Genomic DNA, 15578 nt, shown 5'->3' on the forward strand with positions numbered 1-15578 from the left:
TGAGCTAAATCCCCAACCCCTTGAATGTCCTTCTATAGAGCCCCAATTCACGGTGTCCTTGTGATTGTGAGCAAAGGCATCCATAATTTTCCCCATACTGTCTCTTGTTCTGACCTCTCATTAACCCATCTCCTTGCTTACTGCTAAAGTCACACTGGTCTGCTTGCTATTTCCTGGTGATGGTACTTTCTGCTATCTCTGAGTCATTATAATAGCTATGAGAGCCTTTAATAATGTATCCCCAGACCTTCACACCACTAGGTTTTTCCTGCCTTTTCCAAACCCTTATTCAACCTTCCTTCTTCCACGAAGACTCTTCTGTCCATTACCTCGACTTTTCATATCTTCATCTCCACCCTCGGAGGTAATTCAGTTTTACAGGGAACATTTATTTCTCCACGACACATCTTCTGATAGGAATGTTAAAATTTATATCAAACAGTATCCTGGTTTATACTTCTGCTGTGCAATCTAGTCTAGTCTCCTTGATACTATTATAATCTCTGTGAAAAAGATTTGATCTGCCTTACTCCCTATAAGTAAGCTCATAGCCTATGTTGAGTAAACATAAGTTAAAAAGTAGGCACATACTTCTTTATGGTCTAGTCATTGAGAACTGTCTATATAAGCTTTTCTAGGACACGGATCAAATAAAAAGAATGCACATTACCAGAGCACTATCTTTAACTGGTTATTCTTTATCACAGACAGCTATGCCCGTGTATATCATTGTAGGATAATAATACTTGAATAAGGTTTTACTTCTCTGATAGTGAGGAGTTGGTTTTTATTCAGTTTTCTTTAGTGGATAGTCCATATATAGCTTTCTAACCAAGGAAATAATTAAATAATGGTTTAGATAAGAAAGCATCCAAACAGACTATTTTTACCACAACTTTGCTTCCTCAGCACTGTCACAAACAATTTGGAGGTTTTGTGGCCTGCTGACTCAAGCACCCATTATCCTTTCTCCCTTGCCCAGTTTATTTGGATCCATGCTAATGCTTTCCATTCTGATAAGGTACCCAGAAGCCTTTTTCTGTGGACTTTCTACAGTAGCTCTGATTCAATAGCACAGATGCATAGTCTTTCAAGGCAATTCAAATACCAGAAAATTAGCACCATGTTTGAAAATTTTTGTTGTAATATTATTAGTGGTGTCTGTGTGTGGTGGTGGTGGTGGTGGTGGTGTATGTTTATTAATCATTTTAATGAAGAGACAGTGTTAAGCAGGTTGCCATTTCTCCTTCATATTAAGAATGGCTTGTAAGATTTCTAAGATTCCCAGTACAAGTTCTCACTTGTTGATTTAAAAAAAAAAGTGTTCATCCTCAGCAGATTTGCTAACTAAACCTTAATGCTATTTATTTCCTCCACGGCAACCCGCAAAATCACCTTTTCATTAATTCACAACATATGTGATTCTGTTATATCCAATAAACAAGAAAATAGTTAAACACAATATGTTCTATTCATACAGTGAGATTCAAGATGGGATGAGCTACAGTCACAAATAACAAAATGAGTCTCTTATAACTCATATTAATGTTACCAAGAATGAAAAGATATCATTGTGTGACCTTATGCTCTTAAACATTAATCTATAGAAAATTAATCTATATCGTTCAAGTCATAATTTTTCTGTTCTCAGAGTAGCTAGGCTAATTTGTATTCCCACTAACAGTGCATGAGCTTTCCTTTTCTCTAAGCATCCTACCCAACATTTTTTTTTCTTTTATGTTTTCTTGATGATGGCCATTCAGACTGAGACAAGGGAGCCTTAATTTGAATTTCAACAACAGGTGCAGGTATTTTACACCTTCTGTAAATTTATTGGCCATTTGGACTTCTTTTGAAAAGTGTTGAGTTGACTCACGTGAATTGTTAGTTAGGTTTTTGACCTCAGGTCTTTTGATATTTCCCCCCTTTATATTATTTCTGCTGAGAATGGCTTCAGATGTTGTCAGCTTTTTTTTTTTTTTTTTGCTTTCGTATGAATTTCAGGTTTGTTTCTAGTTATGTAAAAAGGTTACTGGCATTTGGATGTGGGCCGTATTAAGTTTTCAGATTAGTTTTTATAATACAGACATTTTCACCTTGTCAATTCTGTGAATCCATAAACATGAGAGGTATTTTTCATCTCTTAGTGCGCTCAGATTCCATGGTCTTATTGCAGCATTCTTTCATGTGCTTGTTTAGCTTTGTTTCAAGGACTTTTATCATTTGAAGCTGTTGTGAATAAGTTCTTTTTTGCTGATATCTCAGCAGGTTCAGTGTTGGTATATAGAAAAGCTACTGATTTTGTACAATTCATTGACTTTCTAAAAATTATTTCTTTTGATTTTTAGATTATCACTGAAATACTTCCTCTGTACCCTTCCTCCCTTCAAACCCTCCCATATATCTCCTCTTGCTCACTTTCACATTCATATGCCCGTGTGCTGGTGTTCATTAGTTGTATATATATATACATACACACACACACACACACACACACACACACACACACACTCACACACCCTGATCACTGTATACATCATTACTTGAATGAAGGCATGTTTTAATACTGACCAGTTGGTATTAGACAAACAATTGATGTGCTCTTCCCTGGAGAAGATGATATCTCTCACTCTCAGGCATTCCTTAGCTGCCCATAGTTCTTTTCTAGAGCGAAAAACCTCATGAACTTTTATCCCATTCACTTCATCATGCCTATTGTTGTTGCCTTTGTTCACCTCACATTTGGACATGTTGTAAGTCATGTAAGTCATGCTGTGAGAGTTTATGGGTATAGCGTCATATATTCCTAGGAAACGCAACCTCACACAAGACTCCTTGATCCTCTGGTTCTTACAAAGCTTCTGTCCCCTCTTAGAGAATGATCCCTGAGCCATATGTATAGAGGGGTTTTGTAGATGAATCACTTAGGACTGGACTCCACAACTTTGCATTTATGATTGTTGTCATTTTCTATAATGGTCTCTGTTTATTACAGGAGAAGTTCCCTTGATGTGGGCATAAGAACAAATAGTGTATTTAGAAATTATACTGGTTTAATGAAGTAATGGTTGTAGGTTCTATTCTGAGATCTGTGATGTCACTGGCCCTAAGCAGTTGGCTAGGTTTCCTGTATGAGGAATAGTTTCATTCCTATTCTGTATATCTTAAGTCCAATTATAGAGCTGCTAATTACCCCCAAAATTTGAAGACCACTATTACATTTTCTGGTTGCTATGCCTTGTTGGCCATCACTATTGTTCATAGGCACGATAGCTGTTTGACTCTTGGTTGCTTCTCTAGATTGAAAGCTTGCAGAGTTCCTTCTAATATTATGAAATCAACCTAGTCCTCAGAAAGGACTCTTTCTTTTTTTTCATTACCTTTAATTATTTTGCAGTCCAGCCATTGACCCCCTGCTAGTCCCTCATTCTTCATCCCATTCCTCCTCCTCCCCATCTCCAAGTCTCCAAGAGGATTTCTACTCCCTGCCCACCTCTCACCCCCCCCACTGTCGCTAAGCCTTCTCCATCCCTGGGACCTCAAGTCCCTAGAGGGGTAGGTGCATCTTCTGTATTGATGGTATCGTGGAAAGCCTACTTGTCTTCAAGGATAAAGGGTAAATTTGACCTCTGTTATCTCATTTTGACAAAAGGTAAAACTTGCTGATATGATTTTGAATGTTTGATTTGGTTATAAAATTTGACACATTAATAGAATTTAAGTAAATGGCAAATGACAATTTAGATAATTGAAATAATTATCAGAAATGGCATGAACTTGTAAATGCTAAGAATATGGTTGTTTTAATCAATGAAGATTGAATTTATTAAATACAGTCTTTGAACTCAAAGTCTGAGGATAAATTTTTATGAAGGAATTAATAATTGGCATGCATAGACATGAATATTTATATCCTAAAGGAGAAATCAGTTTTGCTCTAAAAGTGTTTCATCAAAAGATCTGTTTCAAAGTAACATATCCTAATGCGTTTAAACTTATAATTGCTTTCGATTTTTTTAACTTAATGATAACTGCTGTGAGGAACTTGGTCTCCTGTTCAGCAACAGCTCTTCACATGTCACATTTTCCTGCCTTCTCCTGTGGACACTGCCATTCATACCTTCACAGTTATTCACTTTAATAAAGCTCAATTTACTTTAGTGAATAGTCAAGGCATACCTACCATGCTTGTCAATAATTTACAAAAAAGGCAAGATAACTCCTTCATGAGGGCGGATTTATGACCAAGCACATGAGTGAGTGTGCATCAGCTGACCTTAAGGGCCAATTTAGGTTTACAAGCCACAAGATGGCCTGTTGCAATTACTTCTCTCTGTAGTGGTTACACAAAGGCAGTTTAGACAATATGTAAGCAAATGAGCACAGATGTATTCCAGCAAAATTGACCTAATGAGAAAATTATAAACAAAATTGAAGTGTCAGAATGGTGAGAAGAAATATTATGGGGCATCAAAGAAAAGAGATGTATGTGCCAATACTTGTTTTGTACACACAATGAATGACCTGATGCAGACAACAATACTTGTGAAGATATAAGCAGGAATGAGGGGTAAAACCTGAAAGAAATAAGAGGAGGATAAATATTAATGATGTTTTTATTTCCTCAGAAGATGTGATGAGAAATAAGAACCATTCACAAGCTATGTGAATACACAGGTTATGCTGAGCCCAGTGTGTTTTTTTCTCTGTTCCAACTATCCCTAGTTTTAGGCCTAAAAGCTTCTAGTCTTCATATGATTTAATCTTTGAAGCTGACTGATTCATTTGGATTTCTCTCAGCTTCTTACTGAATTGTTCTTCTTGGCTTCATACAAACTTTGGCAATCTTTCCCAATCTTCTGGCTCCTTCCCATTTTCTGTCTTCCCCTATGTCTAGCTTGTTCTCCCTCTGCAACCTGTCTCTGTGAAACTGTCCCTGTAAAACTGCCATACACATACTTCACCACCACTTTTTTCTCTCTTCCTGTTCTTAAATCACCTATCATTCCTTTCTGTTTTTGTGAGAGTTGGGCATATCTTATTCTATCAAATCTTTCTCTAATTTGTCACTTTGTCTGCCACTCATTTAAACATCATTTCAATCAAGGCTCCTTCCTTATGCAACTAACCTTAACCTTCATTGTTAGAGTTTAAAAGTGTGAGCTAAATACATGTCTAATTTTAATCCAGACTATACAGTAATCCATGCCATGTTTGCATTCTAGCCAGATCATAGAGTGCTAGGTCTTTGTGTGTGATCCCTTGCCAAAGCAGTCATGTTGTTGGATTAAAATTCCTTTACATGTAAGCACTAAAGATTTGGGAGAAGGGCAGGGGTCATTTGTTAAACTACAACATTGATTGTATCAAGTTGTGATCTAGAAAAATAAAGAAATGTCAACACTTCACATCATCCCAGATGAAGGTAATGACTTCCTGTGAATCTGCTTCCCTCTTCATTGGTTCTCTGGCCCTCCCTCTCTTCTACATGTCTTTGTACTTGCCTTATTCTCCTACTAGACTACTTTTCCATTTTGGATAGTTATTATGTACTACTTACACCCAAATTCTCACTGTTCCAGAGAAGTTAGCACATAGCACAGAAAAACATGCTTATAGTGTTAATGAATAAAAGCATCCACTTCACCCAAAATCATTGCAATTTTCCAGATAAATATTTAAAACATAAAATGGTTTGAAGATCAGGCTACTGGCAAGAAGTAGAAATGTTCACTACTTAAAAGATTAACAACTTTGTTTTTCAGCAAATCTTTGGTAAAATGTCTAGCAATTATATATGCATAAGTTAATTCCTCTAATTCTCTCATCACTTAGATTTGACCATAATTACTAGCCACTTGAAATACAACTTCTAAGTTGCAATTCTTCACAATCTATCTCAGGGAAAAAATCCATATAGCTAAGTACCAGGGTCTTATTTTTAAGCAAAAGGTTAATTAAATGAATTAATCTTTGTGTTTGAATACATTTTGCATGGAATTTGGAATAAATAATTTAAACAAGTTCAAATCAAATCATCATGATATTAAATGAATATCAACGCTTAGGAAGTAAGTTGAAAACTTGTGTTCTATTAATTATGTAGCAAATTTAACCTAAGAAGACAGGAAAGCTGAGAAAGATTCTAAAATCCTCTTAGAATTACTAGTACCTCATTATAAATCATCTTGTAAAATTCGTAGTGTTCACTGTGACAGTTTCTTAAAAATGGAACAATGGTTAGCACTTAAGTAAACCTTTGGAATTGGAAGATAGAACACAACTGCAGAACTCTAAGTCATCATTCTCACATCCACTAAGAAAATGAAGACAGTCAGACATGGCAGAAAGGAGAACCAAAGGTCATTTAAATGGAGAGCTTTCAGAAGGAACAAAAAGTGATACCATCCATGAGGAACTTTTTCCATAACCCCTGTGTGTCTGTGATATTATGTAGGTGGTAGCTTATGAGCAGTATTTTTCTTTTGTCAGCAAATAAGTTAAAGATAATATAAGAGCCAAAGGAGTGCATTATTGTTCAAAATCAAATATGTTATACAAGAATACAAGGTAGACTTCAAAGAATTAGAAAGCAAGCGCATATACCTAAAAATGTTCTTGTGTTCTTTATGTAAATTAAATCATATGAGATATGTTTCTCTTGTTATTTCTGTTGTAAATATCTCCTAAGGAATTGTTTTAAGCATTTGGCTTCCCAGTCTTAAACCATGGGGAACAAACACTGCAGTTTGAATTGAGAATTAAAAAAAAGTCCTCCCCATACAAACACATAATAAAACACTGTTTCTGGTCCATTTGGGCCCACCTGAGTTTGGTTCAAACTAAAGCAAACCACAAAACACAATAGCGTTGTGTATGCCAAAGAGTCATAAAACTTAACTAAATGAATTCCTATTGACTGAAGCTGGAGATATTTAAGAAATAAGGTAGTATTGGATTATAAGCTACATAGTAAATTATATATCCTAAGGCATATGCTGATCATATATTACCTTAAATCTTGCATATTATATCTTATACACTAAATTGCTGAGAGATTAGAAACAATTGTTTCAGGCAGATGAATGCCACATCAAATAATTTATAAACACATTCTGTTCCGAAGGAGTAAATCATATCACCTCACTGAGGGCTTCCAATAATAATTTCATTCCCCACCATGGAACTGTGATATACACCTCTAATTCCAACATGCAGAGGCAGAGGCAGAGGCAGAGGCAGAGGCAGAGGCAGAGGCAGAGGCAGAGGCAGAGGCAGAGGCAGAGGCAGAGGCAGAGGCAGAGGCAGAGGCAGAGGCAGAGGCAGAGGCAGAGGAGGCAGAGGCAGAGGCAGAGGCAGAGGCAGAGGCAGAGGCAGAGGCAGAGGCAGAGGCAGAGGCAGAGGCAGAGGCAGAGGCAGAGGCAGAGGCAGAGGAGGAGGCAGAGGCAGAGGCAGAGGCGGAGGCAGAGGAGGCAGAGGCAAAGGCAGAGGCAGAGGCAGAGGCAGAGGCAGAGGCAGAGGCAGAGGCAGAGGCAGAGGCAGAGGCAGAGGCAGAGGCAGAGGCAGGCCTATCTCTGTGACTTTGGGACCAGCCTGCTCTACATAATGACTTGTAGGCTAATTAATGCTATGTAGAGTGATTCTGTCTTAAAACCATAATTTAGTTATAAAGAGCCAGTATATAAAGAAGAGAGGAAAGTCCAGAATGGAAAGTCCTGGTATGTACTGCCTACACTAATGGTAACCCATATGGATGAGATATGATACGATGTGACAGAATGCTTTACATGGTGAGATGAGAATGACACACCTGCAATCTTCCTGCAAGTCCGTAATCTTGGTTTAGACATGAGAAAAATATTTAATAACTCTAAATGGAGAGACATTCTAAAAGATTTCTGACCAATATTCCTTAAATCTATCAAAGTAATCAAAAAAGGAATATTTACAGGATAAAAGTAGAGTCCCAGATTACCTCACAGATAAAAGCCAGCTAAAAACAAATAATGATGAAATATCATGTAGTATCCTAGAAGCTAATCATAGGTCCTGTGTTCATCTGGAAATTGTTCTCAAGGGAGAAGAGTCACACACACACACACACACACACACACACACACACACACACACACACACACACTAAATAGAAATATACTTGGCAGCCTAGAGGTCAACCATGTAAATAATGCAGTAGTAGACCAAGGGGGGGGGAGTTTTCTCCATAATAAAGAATGATAAGCAGAGTAGATCAGTGCCTATCCACCAGAGGTAGAGGAATATTATCATAAAATATGTAAAATTGACATGGGATATGGACTTAATTTGAAACACAAATACTCAGTATTTCTGAGAATGTGCAAGTCCAAAATCCTTTATCCATACTTCTAAAATTCCCCAAACTCTGAAAAACCAAAAGGTTTCCTATAGCTCAGTTGGCTGCAAAATCTGCTGGAAACTGATGGGAGACTAATTATAGCCTTTACATATCCCATTTAGTGTGAATATTCATGCTGTTTTCCAAAGAAATATTAATGTGTTTGATTACAGGGTCTTCCCCAAGCCCCACTAGGAATAAGTAATGTGTAATATATATTTATATGCTACAGTATTACCTTAATAAAATTTGAAAAACTCTGGATTGCTGTGCATAATAGCTCCCATGAGGTTCATAGGGGATAAGTTTATAATAGTAAACATATTGAAGTACATAAATGTCAAGTTCTATGTAGCTCTGAAAGCAAGAGCCACAAAAGTAAAAAGAAGAAACCGAGAAGGAAACCTTTGAAGCACTGGGAGTGATATATGTTTACCTCATTAATAATACATTATTCTCATATTATGTCTGTACTGGGCAAATTTCCTTTGCATTCTTTAATATTATTTTAACCACAACATAAATCTCGGCAATAAGCATGGCAAACACTGTTATAATTATTTTACAGAAAACAGGAGTAATTAGAGAAGGTTCACCAAATAAAGAATAGCGTCTTGCTACCAGAGCTACTAACCACTAATGCCTTTGACCTGTGCATGTAGTATCTCTCTCTTATGGTACAGGGCTTATTCAATTGGTATTTTCAACATTTGGGTAAAAATATAACAAAGCTGCTTCAGCTATGATTTCTTTGGTGTTTGGAAGACTGTGTGAAAGCCATTCTGTCAGAGATCTTTGTGAGAGTGTTCACAAATAACCAATGACCAATATTCTGCTTTGAGACAGATCTTTAAAATATGAGGATATGTTTTAATTATCATATATCTATTTTATTTTTTTATGTTTTAAATTTATTTTTGCACTCCAGATTTTATTACCCTCCCTCCACCCCATTAAGAGTTCCATATCTCAAAACTTCCCCCCACCCCCTGTTTCCATAAAGATGTACCTACCCTACCCATCCCATGAGACCTCTAAACTTTCTGGGCCCTCCAGTCTCTAGAAGGTTAGATTCATCTTCTCTGACTGAACCCAGACCTGGGAGTCCTCTGCTATATATGTGTTGGAGACCTCATCTCAGCTTGTGTATGCTGCCTGGGTGATGGCCCAGTGTCTGAGAGATCTCAGGCGTCCAGGTTAATTGAGACTGCTGGTCCTCCTACAGATTGCCCTCCTTCTTAGATTCCTCCAGCTTTTCACTAATTCAACCAGAGGGATCAGCAGCTTCTATTCATTGGTTGGGTGCAAATATCTGCATGCGACTCTTTCAGCTGCTTGTTGGGTCTTTTAGAGAGCAGTCATGATAGGTTCCTTTTTGTGAACACCCCATAGCCTCACTAATAGTGTCAGGTCTTGAGGCCTACCCTTGAGCTGGAACCCACTTTGCCTCTGTTGCTAGACCTTCTTTTCCTCAAGCTCTTCTCGGTTTCCATTCCTGCATTTCTTTCAGACAGGAAGAATTATGAGTCAGAGCTTTGACTGGGGGATAGTAACTCCATCATTCCCTTGATGCCCTCTCTTTCTGTTTGGGGTGGGTTAAATAAGTTCCCCCTCCCCATTGTAGGGTATTTCATCTAGTATTCCCCTCCCCCCTTTGATTCCTGAGAGTCTCTCACTTCCCAGGTCTCTGGTACATTCTAGAAGGTCCTCCCAACTTCTTTCCTCTCAAGGTAGCCTTTCTCCAGTTTTTTCTACTGGTCTTCAGGGATTCAGTCCTTTCCTCCCACCAAATAACAGATCATATTCCCCTCTTTGCACACCCCATTTGCTTTTCCTCCCGTGTCCATCTCTTTGTACCCCCTTGAGGTTGCTTTCTTCTACCTCTCAAGTGAGACTGAGGTATTCTCACTTGGGCACAACTTGTAGACCTTTGGAGCTCTGTGGATTGTATCTTGGGTATTATGTACTTTTTCTGGCTAATATCTACATATTAGTGAGAACATACCATGCATGTCCTTTTGACTCTGAGTTACCTCACTCAGGATGATATTTTCTAGTTCCATTCATTTGCCTGCAAACTCAGGATGTCCTCATTCTTAATAGCTGAGTAGTATCCCATTGTGTAAATGAGCCACATTTTCTGTATCCAGTTTCCTGTCATGGTACATCTGGGTTGTTTCCAGCTTCTGGCTATCACAAATAAGGCCACTATGAACATAATGGAACATGTACCCCTGTGTCAGGGTGAGGCATCTTTTGGGTATATGCCCAAGAGTTGTATTTCTGGGTCTTCGGTAAGTGTATTTCCAATTTTCTTAGGAACTTCCAAATTGATTTCCAGAGTGTTTGTACCAGTTTGCAATTCCACCAGCAATGGAAGAGAGTTTCTCTTTCTCTACTTTCTTGCCAACATGTGTTGTCACCTGAGGTTTTGACCTTAGCCATTCTGAATGGTGTAAGGAGGAATCTCAGGGTCATTTTGAGCCCTCTGATCATGAAGGACTTTGAACATTTCTTTAGGTGTTTCTCAGCCACTGGAGATTCCTCTGTTGTGAATTCTTGGTTTAGTTCTATAGCTCATTTTTGATTGGGTTGTTTGGTTTGTGTGTGTGTGTGTGTGTGTGTGTGTGTGTGTGTGTGTGTGTGTGTTTAGCTTCTTGAGTTCTGTATACATTTCGATATTAGCCCTCTATTGGATGTGGGGTTAGTGAAGGTTTTTCCCAATCTATAGGATGCTGATTTGTCTTATTGACTGTGTCCTTTGCCTTACAGAAGCTTTCCCGTTTCATGAGGTTCCATTTATCAATTCTTGATCTTAGAGTGTGAGCCATTGGAGTTCTATTTAGCAAATTTCCCCCTGTACCATATTTGTATGATTCATTTTGTCTCTGAAACTTGCATCTGCTATGAGACAGATTTTTATATTTTCTTATTATTTATATAAAAATCCAGGTTTCAAACTGTTATATGTCATTCAAGTAAACATATAGGCATTAACTAATAACTTATTTCATTCTATTACTCCCTAATTGTAATAATAATTTGTATCCTTTTAAACATAAACATATTACCTTTAATACCAAAAGTTTCCATTCTCCAAGGTGAAAATAATAGTTTATTTAGCAATACCTTAATAGAAAAATATAATTTCAGACTCATAAAGCTATTTTATATTCAGACATGGTCACACCAACGTTTATATGCATTTCATAATTATGGCATAAAATAGAAAGCACTGTATTTATTTACTCAATCCAAAATACCTAGCATAAAAAATACCAGGACTGTCTGAAGTCCACTTTTTTTTACTGTAGTACATTTTATTTTTACTGTAGTACATTTTATTTTGACTATCAAAATGCACTGATATTAATACTCAAATTTGAAAGATACACTTGATACATAATTGGAAAACCATGACAAGAATATGCTTAGGAGAGGGGTTCCCATCCTTCGTAATACTGAGACCCTTCAATACAGTTCCTCATATTGTGGTTATATACAACCATAAAATCATTTCTGTTGCTATTTAAAATTATAATTTTGCTACTATTATGTATCATAATGTAAATATCTGTATTTAACAATAGTCTTAGATGACCCCTGTGAAATAGCCTTCAAAAGTATCTAGACCCATAGGTTAAGAACCAGAGCTTTAGGATGATATCCTATGCAGCATGGGTATTCATTAAGCATTTGATGACTGAAAAAACTGTTTCTACAGCATTTAGTGAGGGAATCTTTTGCAATTTCTAAAACGTCCAAAGTTTAAAGCATCCTTGAATCTGAATCTCTTACTGGATACACACACACACACACACACACACACACACACACACACACACACTCATGGCCAAGTCAGTTGTTATATTAACTATCGCTACTGTTCCTATGTACCCTAGAATGTTATTTTTTATACACAAAGTTTCCTACAACATATACTATAAGGGCAATTTCTTTCTCTTTTCCTTTTAGTCTTCGTCAATGAATCACCCAAGCTTTCTTTCCCAGGGAGTTTTCATGGCAGCCATCACCCTGATGTTGAGAAATATAAAACTATAAACACATATCTTATGGACGGAAGGAGCCAATTTTCTTAGTATATAGCATAGAGCTTGGCATGAAACAGAAGCTCAATGCCCATTTAACAAAATAATAAGTAGAAGAACTAGAGGAAAATGGGTAAATTTCCCATTGAGGGAAATGCCACATCAGAGGAAAGGCAATATTCAACATGTGATTACTTAAAGTGAGCTCTGTACACTTTATTACTTATTTTTTTCACATAATATAAGTGGTTATGTTCTTATCTATCCAGTAACAATGTTTCCCTCATTTCAGTTTTAGTGTAGGAAATTAGACAAGCTAATCAAAGTTGACCCTTCCTTTCCAGCACCCTCTGTCTCTATGCCTTCTATCCCTCAAACACTATCTACTATTAGCAATTCCAAGGCTCTTGATGCTTTATGTCTTAGTGTTTCGATTGCTGTGAAGAAGCACAACCATCACAGCAACTCTTATGAAGGAAAATATTTCACTGTGGGCTGGCTTGCAGTTTCAGAAGTTTAGTCCATTATAATCATGGCAAGTGGCATGCAGGCAGACATGGTGCTGGAGAAGTAGCTGAGAGCTCTACATCTTAATCTGTAGGCAGCAGAAGGAGACTGTCAGCCATATTAGACATAGCTTGAGCATATATGTGATATCAAAGTCTGCCTCCATAGTGGCATACTTCTTCCAATAAGGCCATACCTATTCCACTGTGAAGTGACAGTTCCTATGGACCAGCATTCAGACAGGAGTCTATGGGGGCCATTTCTATTCAAACTAACACATTTTTGTAGATTGCAAACTCTTAAAATACTTGGGAAATCCAAGTATAAGGACTATTTTATAGAAACATGTTCATAGTAAAAATCTAATGTTGCCAAGTGATAACTAGTCCAGAACACATGTTTCATAGGGGAGCTTCACTTATTTAGTGATCTAAACCATTCCCTTAGTAGGAAAACTACTTTGTAACTGCTTCCTAGTGAAAGCATAACTTTCCCTTTGCATAACTTTTCCCTTTACACAGTAGTAACCAGACCATAGGAAGCAGAAACACATTCCAAGTGTCTATCAATTTGATTTTGTTTCAATTTAAAATTTAGCTTACAGTGTCAATTTCCTTGTAGCATTTTCGCATATAGACTCTGATGATGCCCCTATGATGTATCATTTGCTTTCTTTCAACATCTGTGTTGGTAGTAAGAAGAACCTGCACCCATCCACCCGCTTCTTCCAGTCTCCCTGACCTGGAATTTCCCTACACTGGGGCATCTAGCGTTCAAAGGACCAAGGGCCTCTCTCTGCTCCCACTGATGTCTGAGAAGGCCTTCCTCTACTATATATCCAGCTGGAGCCATAGATTGCTCCATGTGTACTCTTTGGTTGGTGGTTTAGTCTCTGGGATCTCTGGGGGGCTCAGGTTGGTTGATAGTGTTGTTCTTCCTATGAGGTTACAACCCCCTTCATCTCCTTTGGTCATTTCTCTAACTATTCCACTGGGGACCCCATTCTCAGTATAATGGTTTGTTGCAGTCATCTGCCTCTGTATTTGTCAGGCTCTGACAGAGCCTTTTAGGAGAAAGCTATATCGGGCTCCTGTCAGTAAGCCCTTCTTGGCATCAGCAAGTGTCTGGGCTTGGTAACTGTATATGGGAGAGATTCCCAGGTGGAACAGTCCCTGAATGGCCTTTCCTTCAATCTTTGCTCCAAACTTTCTCTCTTTATTTGCTCCTGTGAGTATTTTGTTCTCCCTTCTAAGGGCTGAAGCATCCATACTTTGGCCTTCCTTCTTCTTGAGCTTTATGTGGTCTGTAAATTGTATGTTTGGTATTCTGAAACAATCATCCATCATGATCAAGTAGGTTTCATCCTATGGATGCAGGGATGGTTCAATATACAGAAATCCATCAATATAATCCACTGTATAAATATACTCAAAGAAAAAGAAACCACATGATCATCTCATTAGATGCTGAGAAAGCATTTGACAAAATTCAACACCCCTTCATGTTTAAAGACTTGGAAAGATCAGGAATTCAAGGCCCATACCTAAACATAGTAAAAGCAATACACAGCAAACCAGTTGCTAACATTAAACTAAATGGAGAGAAACTTGAAGCAGTCTCACTAAAATAAGGGACTAGACAAGGCTGCCTACTCTCTCCCTACTTATTCAATATAGTATTAGAAATCCTAGCCAGAGCAATCAGGCAACAGAGGTCAAAGGGATGTAAATTGGAGAGGAATAAGTCAAAATACCACTATTTGCAGATGATATGATAGTATGCTTAAGTAACCTGAAAAAAATCCACCAGAGACCTCCTAAACCTGATAAACAGCTTCAGCAAAGAGTCTGAATATAAAATTAATTCAAACAAATCAGTAGCCTTACTCTACTCAAAGAATATACAGGCTGAGAAGGAATTAGGAAAACAACACCCTTCACAATAGTCACAAATAGTATAAAATACCTTAGTCTGACTCTATCCAAGCAAGTGAAAGATCTGTTATGACAAGAACTCCAAGTCTCTGAAGAAAGAAGATGAAGAAGATCTCAGAAAATTGTAAGATCTCCCCTGCTCATGGATTGGCAGAATTAATATAGTAAAAATTGTCACGCCCACCTCGGCCAGCAGGAAGACGCGACACGGTTGTATTCTTCTCAACAGCCTTTACTGCAGGACACCTTCATTCTTGATACAGGGAGGCGGCAGTGGCAGCAGCCAGCCCTAAGTGTTACAGCTCCAAAAGTGTTACAGCTCCAAGTGTTACAGCTTCAAATGTTACTGCTTCAAATGTTACCACGCCGAGCGGCAAAGCCGCTCGCCTTATATACACAACAGTATGCTAATATTCTTTCAGGGATTGGTGGGGCACGAGTCACCCCACTACTTGTCTTCCAGGGATTGGTGCGGCATGAACTTCCATTAGCATAGTACCACCCCAGCCAGACTGATGTCAGGTGCAAAACCCCAAGCATGCGCAGTACTGTTGTTCACCACAGGAGGGCGCCAGATTCACCTCATTAGCATACAGCTGCCCTGACAGGGGACAAGCCTGCGCATGCGCGGTAAGTTATTCACATTGGGACGGGGCTGGCTGTCAGCGCCATCTTTACTTCGCCGCGCCGCTCCCTACAAAAAATGAACATCTT

General features: G+C 38.2%; 1 protein-coding gene across 4 annotated transcripts in view; it reads left to right on the plus strand.

The window, feature by feature from the left end:
* Glra2 (glycine receptor, alpha 2) overlaps nucleotides 1–15578 on the plus strand; it is a 221347-nt gene that overhangs the window by 89511 nt on the left and 116258 nt on the right.

The sequence above is a fragment of the Rattus norvegicus genome, chromosome X, assembly GCF_036323735.1.
Source record: "Rattus norvegicus strain BN/NHsdMcwi chromosome X, GRCr8, whole genome shotgun sequence".
NCBI classification, from domain to species: domain Eukaryota; kingdom Metazoa; phylum Chordata; class Mammalia; order Rodentia; family Muridae; genus Rattus; species Rattus norvegicus.